Here is a 9009-nt window from a genome sequence, read left to right on the forward strand (position 1 = left end):
ATAAATAATACAGCAAAACAATACACGTTACAAAAAACAATAATTGTTTCATAAAATTATTAAATTATTAGTAATATCGTATTCGTAGTAGTACTCTAAAACCCAATCACCTATGCAGTTGCATGCCGAAGGTATGATGAAAATCCACTCCTTTATTATTGGACAAAGGAAATAATTAGTACAATATTAATATAAGTGTATTAACAAGAATTATTAATCTTCTTCATTGAAAATTATTAAAAATACTTTAATAAACGGTTTTAACACAATTAATTAATTTTATTATTTGATCTTTAAATTCAGTTATGCAAATGAATTACTAAATATTGTTAAGGTTTGCACTTTTAACATCCATAACAGAAGAATATTTTACTCTATTGTACTGTTTACAACGATACGCATCAAGTATTCAAATTTGAAATCACACTGATTCATATCTACACATCTCGGTATGGCAGACATAAATAATGGTAAAACTGAAACAAATATAATATAATATATACACTATACAGGGTGTGACAGATAGACTTGACCAAAAAAAAAAATTATGCTACTTAAAAGTATGACAAAAATTGTTAATATTATATGATGAATAAATAATTTAAGAAATATACTCATGTCAGAAAATTCTCAAAAATTGTACTTTTAAAAAAATGTATTACGTTCCAAATTAACTTAATCAAAAAATATTAATATTTGTAAAAAATCTAAAAAATAAACTACTTGACTTAGACAAATCTTTTTTTTATAATCAGATTCACAAATTGGCTATTTTAAATTTATCCAAAAAAATGTAAATCAAATTTAAATTTTTTATTTTTAGTACCAAAAAATAAACATAAAAAAAAATATATTATAGATGTAGCACTAGGGTTTCTTAATGATAAAAAAAAAAAATATTGAAAATATTAATTAGAAAAAAAAATTATTCCAAAAGTCAGTTCTATCTGTTACACACTGTATATAAATTAAGTATTAACTTTAAATCAAAATTGTATAATACCGTTCCACATAAAAATGCTTAAGAACATAATATATCAGGAATACGACTAAATTGTATTTAAATATATTATGTATAATAGCGTATACGCTGGGAAATACATTAGCTATGTGAGTAATATTATTAGAAAAAATGTAAATAACAGTTTATTATCAATATTTGTGATACAAATAATATAATCATTAAAATTTGATGGATTTAGGTTCAGTGGTTCTAAACAAATATCTAAAATAATTTATTATTATTATTTATATAATTGCAATATAACATTTGATGGAAAACGATCATGATGAGGCGAGAGTCACTCAGGCGGAAAACGAAAAAATCCCCGTTTTTCTATGTATACAACTTTATAAGTTAATAATGAATAAGAAGATAATAATCAGTAATTCATTTTTGAAATATTCAGAGTATATATAAATTATTTAAGCTAGCGTTTAAACATTTTGATTTATTTCCATGATAAATTTCAAATTAAAAACAAAAAACATACAATATAAGAAGTAACTGAAATTAAAACATATATACATGTAGGTAGTAAACTGACTGATTTTACAACCATTTCGATGAATTAAGATAGATCAAGTCGGTATTGTATTATTTGTATAATACAGTTATCTAGAATTATTATTATTTACATTTTATCTAAACACCGAAATAAAGTTTGTATAAATAATTTAACTGTAGATGCGTATATGTGGATTGTTAGATTGTTTCTGATATTATTTTTTTTTTAGATTTCTCTTGAAATGTTTGCCATTTGGCGAATAACCATCTGTGTCAAATTTTCAATCAAATATATGAAATATAGATCGTATAATGAAACTTTTAGAGCACTGTTTCAACCAGAACAAGTGTAAAAAAAACATACAACACATACATTTTATAAAACCCACAAATATCACCTTTTCTCATCGTGTTCAGAAACAAATATAAAATGTTTGGTTTTATTAGTGACAATATTGTCTTCCTTTCAATCCAAGAAGATAATTCACACTGCTGTTTGATCCGAATCTTTCCATATCGTCGTCGGTCAAATTTCCAGTCAGTTTAATGTATAATATTTCGTTTGGTTCTGTAGCAAGTGGCAAATCTCAACGAATATTTAGATATTATTCATACATTATCTACGTACCTATATAAACAAGTTTGGCGTGTTTTGTTTTAAGATTTTTTAACAGTAGTTATAGCTAATTTAAAACAAACAAAAATATGAAAACAAAAAAAATACTTAACTCGACAATGCTTGTCAGGGGAAATGGTTTATTTATTTTTTTTTTTTTAAGGTTAAATCGCGGTTCCAATGAGGTTTTTGTATCAATCTTCGGTGGCGTCGAATCCGGCCGACCGTATCGGTAGAGCGGCGCGTGGTGTAGCATCACCACACACATGAGCGTTGGGGTTAGAAGACTTGTGCAATTGTGTTGATTCTCTGGGGGAATTAAATACTAAAATTGGGTAAAACTATTTTCCGTTCGCGTCTCTAAAACCGCGCGGGAACACACGCGTCCGCCTAGCGTTGAATATTGCACTCGTGTATGTACGCGTAACCCGACCGCGAACTTTACCACCAAATTTTACATGCATAATTTGCGCACTCGCCGCTGACAGACTACATTGATTTGCTACTTTTTCTACACAGTGTCTAGTCAACTAATAATAATTATAGGTCAGAATTAAATAGAACACTTTGCGTTTTCATTTCACGAAAATAACTGCTATATTATTGCAACATCATATCTGAGAAAATATATCGTGTAAATTTACCGAAGGACATATCATTCAAAATATAACTAATATGTAATATATATATATATATATATATAAATATATAGCGGTTATAATAAAATAACTGTAATCTAAAATAAACTTTTTCTTGTGTATATAATATTTTTAGAATTTTCAGCAATAAAAGTTATATACATTATTGAGTGCATTTTTAATGGTTTTAACAATAAACATATAAAAATACAATTAAAAAAATACGTTTTAAGATTGTTAGCAAAACGCATTCGCGAAAATTTAAATTTTAAACGTGTATAATCCACTTAGAATGTATAATATAAATGAGTACTTGACAAATAAAACTATACCACCAACCGCCTATTAACAAACAAATAACTATTGTATAAAATATGTTTTTTTATTTAGGTAAGAAACATAAAATAAAATATTTACGTTTGTATAAAAATTTTACTAACCTTTTATAATCAATTTATAGTCGTCAAATTTAAATTATTTAATATAACCGTACTATGTAAAATATTAATACGTTATTAGAATTTATATTTATTCTATACATTATTTAAACGTAACATTGTATTTAATACGCATGTTTTTTATTTGCTAGTTTGTAGACTAATATCAAATTGTCATGTGTTATACTTTGTGTTCTATACAAAATTTAAAAAAATATTAAACAATTTTCTGGAGTAAATGCATCGGGTGTAGCTATTTTTATTTGTCATATAAAGGTATTACAATAGGTATACTAAGAGTCTAGTAAGATTCAGAAATTGAATTATTATAAAAAAAAATGTAACCTACATAAGTATTGAATTCAAGCCAGAATACAATAATTAGATTAATAATATTATATTACTATTATGGTAGTAAGTTTCATTACTTAAACTAAAACATAATAAATTATATTATATACTTATTAATAATCATGACTAAAACATATAAAATATATCAGTTTGATTTTCTTAAAAACAAAATAAATTACCTATAATATACATCCTGAAATTTGATCATTACGTATCGGTGATCATTTTACAGCCGATGTTTCTTCCATTTTTTAGGTAAAATCAAATATATAAATGTCACGTATACCTATAGGTATTTTGTAATACTGCTCTATTAAATTATTCTTCTTATGTTTATGCATATTATTGTAATATCATATACACGGTGTAATGTGCGTGCACTCAGTGGCAATTAGTTGTAGCAATACAGTTACCAAAATTGAATACATAATTGCAATTGTAACAATAATCTGCAGACAATACAGTTCAGTGCTTGAATGATCAAACAGCCAAGGATTAAAGTACATCTATCAAATTTTGCGAGGAATATCAACCAAATACTAAAATAATTGTGAAACGAGGTACATTTTCCTATAGAATTTTTCAAAAAAACAAATATTATTATAGTTTAACGTTTTTACATGAAAGTTTAAAAATGTCTAGTACAAAACTATAAGTGCTATTTTTAATATATTATTAAAATATATTTTATGAAATTAACTATCGTATTTTTTTTATAATATCATATTGATAAATATTTTGAATTATAAATTATCGAATCGGGATAAAAGTTTGATGCAACACAAATCGTAATTGTTGCTCAGTTACTTCTACGATATTAAATTTTAGAAAACCAACTCCTCATATTATAGTAATGTGTGTTTAATAATTTAATAATTGTATGAACTTATCCTTAAGGTGATTGGAGAATAAGGAATATTAAAGTACTTATTCAAATTTATAACGTGAAAAAAAGTTTATTATTCAATTGCTTACCTATAGTAGTACATAATAATAATATGTAACTAACAATTTTTTTTTTTTATTATTATTTGATTTAACTTTTTAATATAAGTAGTTCGTTATTATTTATTAACTAGATTTTTTTTATCCCTTTAATATATTATATTATAATATTCCCTTTTAGGGGAAAATTGCATCTATTTTTAAGTTTGAGGGTATAGTTTAAGTATCGAATTAGAAAACATTTTTAGGTTAATTTGTAGTTTAAAATTCATACAATTTTCATCAGAAATGAAAATTTAAAACATTGCTCTTCGTAAGTTGTTTTTACATAAAATAATTGAAAAAACTACAAAATTTTACTTCGTAATACCGTTTGAAGATCCCGTAAATTAAATTTAACACATCCATTACAGTTACCTAGTTAATGACGAGGTACGCTCGATATCTACAATCAAGTTCTTAACCATTTTGATACGTTAAATCATAGGATTTACAATATATTTTTATATAAAATATTCTTTTATAAATGTATTCTTTTTTAATCATTAAATATATTTTATGTGTTTTTTTCAAACAATTTTCTTTTATTATCATTGTCTTGCCACTATTTTATTTTATTATTATTTTTTTTTAAGTATTAAGTTTTATTTGAAAAAAGTTTACTCGAGAATTTTGTATAAGCAACTACAGCCCGCAGGTATCTACTTATTAAAAAGTCAATATTATAAAATACGTTAATTAAGAAAAGTAACTTTCAAAGAATAATATTTTAAGTCCGAAAACTAATTTGACAATATTTCGAGTGAGCTAACTAAAGTGGTATTACACACAAAGATTATTTTTAATGAGAGTTTAAACTAATAATTTTTGTGTTAATATAATTATTTTAAGGCATAAAATGTAAATATTTTCTTAATAACTATTTATTTATTATTATTATTATTATTTTTTTGTCAAACTTAATATTAAAACTTACCAAACGTTTGTATAGTTTAACATACCTTATAAATTGATTAATAAAATTACTAATGAAAATTCATATTCTTTTAAATAGGATATCGCAACATTTGAATAAAAAAAATCTGATATAGGTAATAGGCAATTTATATGAAATTTTAAAAATAATTTAAAAAATTCAAATTTTAATTCTTAAATATATTAAAATACTAATTCGAAATAACTATTATGTCAATAACATTTTTGGTTGATGTTTATAATTATAAAACTGTGTAACAAAAATGGTATCACCAGAAAACAACATTTTATCATACAAATAAAACTGATAGATAAATTATTAATGTAAAAATTGTTGGTTTCTTAATTATTAAGACTTAAGTCTGAGAATGGTTCTTCCCCACTTGTAACGATTACAACTACTTTTTCAAATTTAATAATTGATATATACATTTATTATAAAAAAAAAATGTATTTATTTTATATTCCGAACGAAATGATGAATGTATCAATTTTATAATGATGTACCAGAATAGTACACCATTACCTCTAAGCCAAAAACGATCTACCCATATTTGAATCTGAATCGTGTGGATCTAATTATATATCGTATTTTTAGCCATTATCTTAACAGAAGAAAAAATATAAAGGTAAAAGAAAGAAAACACCACACGTCGCAAACAGATTTTATGCATTTAAAATAATATTTTAATAGCTTTAGAATGCTTAGATATATTATATATATATCCAATATTATTATATTTGTAGTAAAAAATTAAAATAAAATAAAATAATTTTAGCATTTTTAAATTCTGATTTTTACATTAAAATGTATTTTTGGATTTTGACTACTTACATTTAATATTAAAAAAAATTCATTAAAGTCATGGTCTGAAACCTTAAAAAGGTGGGCAAGTGGGTGTCGCTCTGCTGTATAGTTGAGATGGAGAGTAGATCACTATAATGGATGTGTTAAATTTAAATGCAATGACAGGTATCGTTGTGCACAAAAGATTATTCGGAACGGAGATTATTTGTCAGTCTAGGATATTTAGTAGGATATATAATATTATTACCTATATTTAAATCGTGGTATATTGTAATTTCATATTCTCATAAAATTATTTCTATATTGACACTAGAATTTTTTTTTATAATTACTCGAAGGAAAACTTATGAAGAACCTTATAATGGGATTTTTAACCTTAAATAAAAATCACGAAAATTTTATAAATTTTCAATTTCGAAATTCCTTGCAAATTTTAGTGATTTTAACATATTTCATAAATATTTGAACTTTAAATGCTTTTCAAAAAAAAAACCTAGAAAAATCGAAAATGTCAATATTCTATTAAATAGTTTAAAAAAATTCTAAATATTTTGAAAATTTAATCGCAAATATATAACGCTAATATAAACATTTGGTGAAAATTTCAAGTATTTACAATGATTCGTTTTCAAATTACTTCAAAATAAAAAAATCAATTTTGTCAAAAACCGATTATGCGTAAAAATGTAAAAATTCCCGTTTTTCCGTCACTTTTTTAGGGTTTTTCCTAACGCTTTTGGAAACTACTAGAATTTTTCTTACTTTTGACTCCCTAAAGTATCAACTAGATGAATTTTCCTTTTCAAAGAGGGGAAGTCAAAAATCAAAGATTATTTCTACTCAAAATCGTGATGATTGACACAAAAAAAAAACATACATCATTGTTAAATCAATACATTCCTCACTTCGTTCAGAATCGAATATAAATATTTATTACAGTATTCTGATATTTGACAAATTAATTTCTTATCTTATATTATTAAATTGTTAGTTATATATTATTTTTAACCTTACATTATATTATTATTAAAATTAAATAAAATGTATAGCTTTTAACTCCAAGGCGATCAGGTAAAATAACATACTCAAATCCAATGCTTCCATTCAACATATAGTCTTATACAGTTATTTCCATCCCATTTTAGCATCGTTTTTTTTAATAAAATGCCCAGTGATGCACGTAAGTATCTATGATAATATTTTAATACATTATTTTATTATAATATATCTAATAATAAGCACGGCGTTTTTTATAGGCAATTTAGCTACTCTAGTGTCGCGGGTCCGTTTTCCCGGTAATTTTGAATCATCATAATTTATAATATATTTTTTGTAACACTTTTTTTAATACCATAGGTAATAATTGAGTCGATATCACACGTATTTTACACTTCATAATATATAGACCGACGATTTCCACTATTAATCAGTGATTCCCGGGGTCAATGTTAGGGGGGGTCGCGATTGTCTGTGTTTGATAGTACGACTATAAGCCGCGGGCCCTCGTTTATGACACGGTAACGCGGGTAACGGGAAGAAATACCAAAAAAATGGGGTTCCCGGAACAATTTCATTTTTAGCTCGGGGTCTGGTTTATACTATAGGAACGACTTGTATGTGACTGTTCAGGTTTCATCACTATAACACGCGCGGCTACGCTAGGCGCGTTTTCCAAATATTTTATAATAGCAGTAGTCGGTAGACATGGTTTGCTAAAACCAAAAATACGACAAAGTAGGTATACAATGTCAGTATAAGTTATAGTGTAAGACGTAAGATGGAACTTGAGTTGTTTAAATCGTATTTTATTTAGAGACAGTGATAAACATCCCAACACCAGTAACTACGCGACGACAACTACACTAATATATACCACACAATATAGATGCGATGATGTAAATATTAATCCTCCTAAATTATTCACTTCTCCCACAACCACATAGTTTAACCATTGATATATTTTTTCTGCAAAGATAGCTTTCTACGTTTGTGATTTTATTTTTTTTACTTATGTTTTTATATTTGTGTTAATATAATAGTTTATGTTTTGAAAAACACTTAAATAATATTCATTTGTAATATTAAAAAAAAAAAAAATTAAGTATATTCTTTTGTCAATGATCAAATTACTATTTGCAATGTCAGCATAGTAAATAGGAATCATCGTTATTTAAAAGTATAATTAATATTTAAATAAATTGTGATTTGATTTCATTGTATTACCTTAAAAATGTAACTTTAAATCGTAACTTATTATGTTTTATGATATCAGTTCTACATCTAATTTTGTAGAAAACAAGCAATAATAATGTAAGATAATAGTATAGTATATAAACGCATATAAGATTATTTCACGGCATTTGGAGCACTTTGGTGATGTCGACAAAGGTTTAGTTGATTTTATTATGGAGTTACTGAGGGTAAAAATATTACTTTCATTTTAACGCCTTTTACTGACAAAAATGAAACTTAAGAGGTCTCTACCCCAATTGACCTATATTAAGTAAATACTTTAAAAATGGTACTAAAAAGAATAACATTTCGCTTTGCATTACAAAGAGAATTTTAAAGTTATCAATTAGTCTTAAATTGAATATGAAATATGCATATGACTCCTCGGGAACCTAATAAACTTAAATTCATTTTCAGGTGAAATTATATTAGTTGGTATACTTATTATAATAATATAGATATTTTTTATTGTAAATATATACGTATATATCAATTTTTTT

Source organism: Rhopalosiphum padi, chromosome 3, assembly GCF_020882245.1.
Source record: "Rhopalosiphum padi isolate XX-2018 chromosome 3, ASM2088224v1, whole genome shotgun sequence".
Lineage (NCBI taxonomy): Eukaryota > Metazoa > Arthropoda > Insecta > Hemiptera > Aphididae > Rhopalosiphum > Rhopalosiphum padi.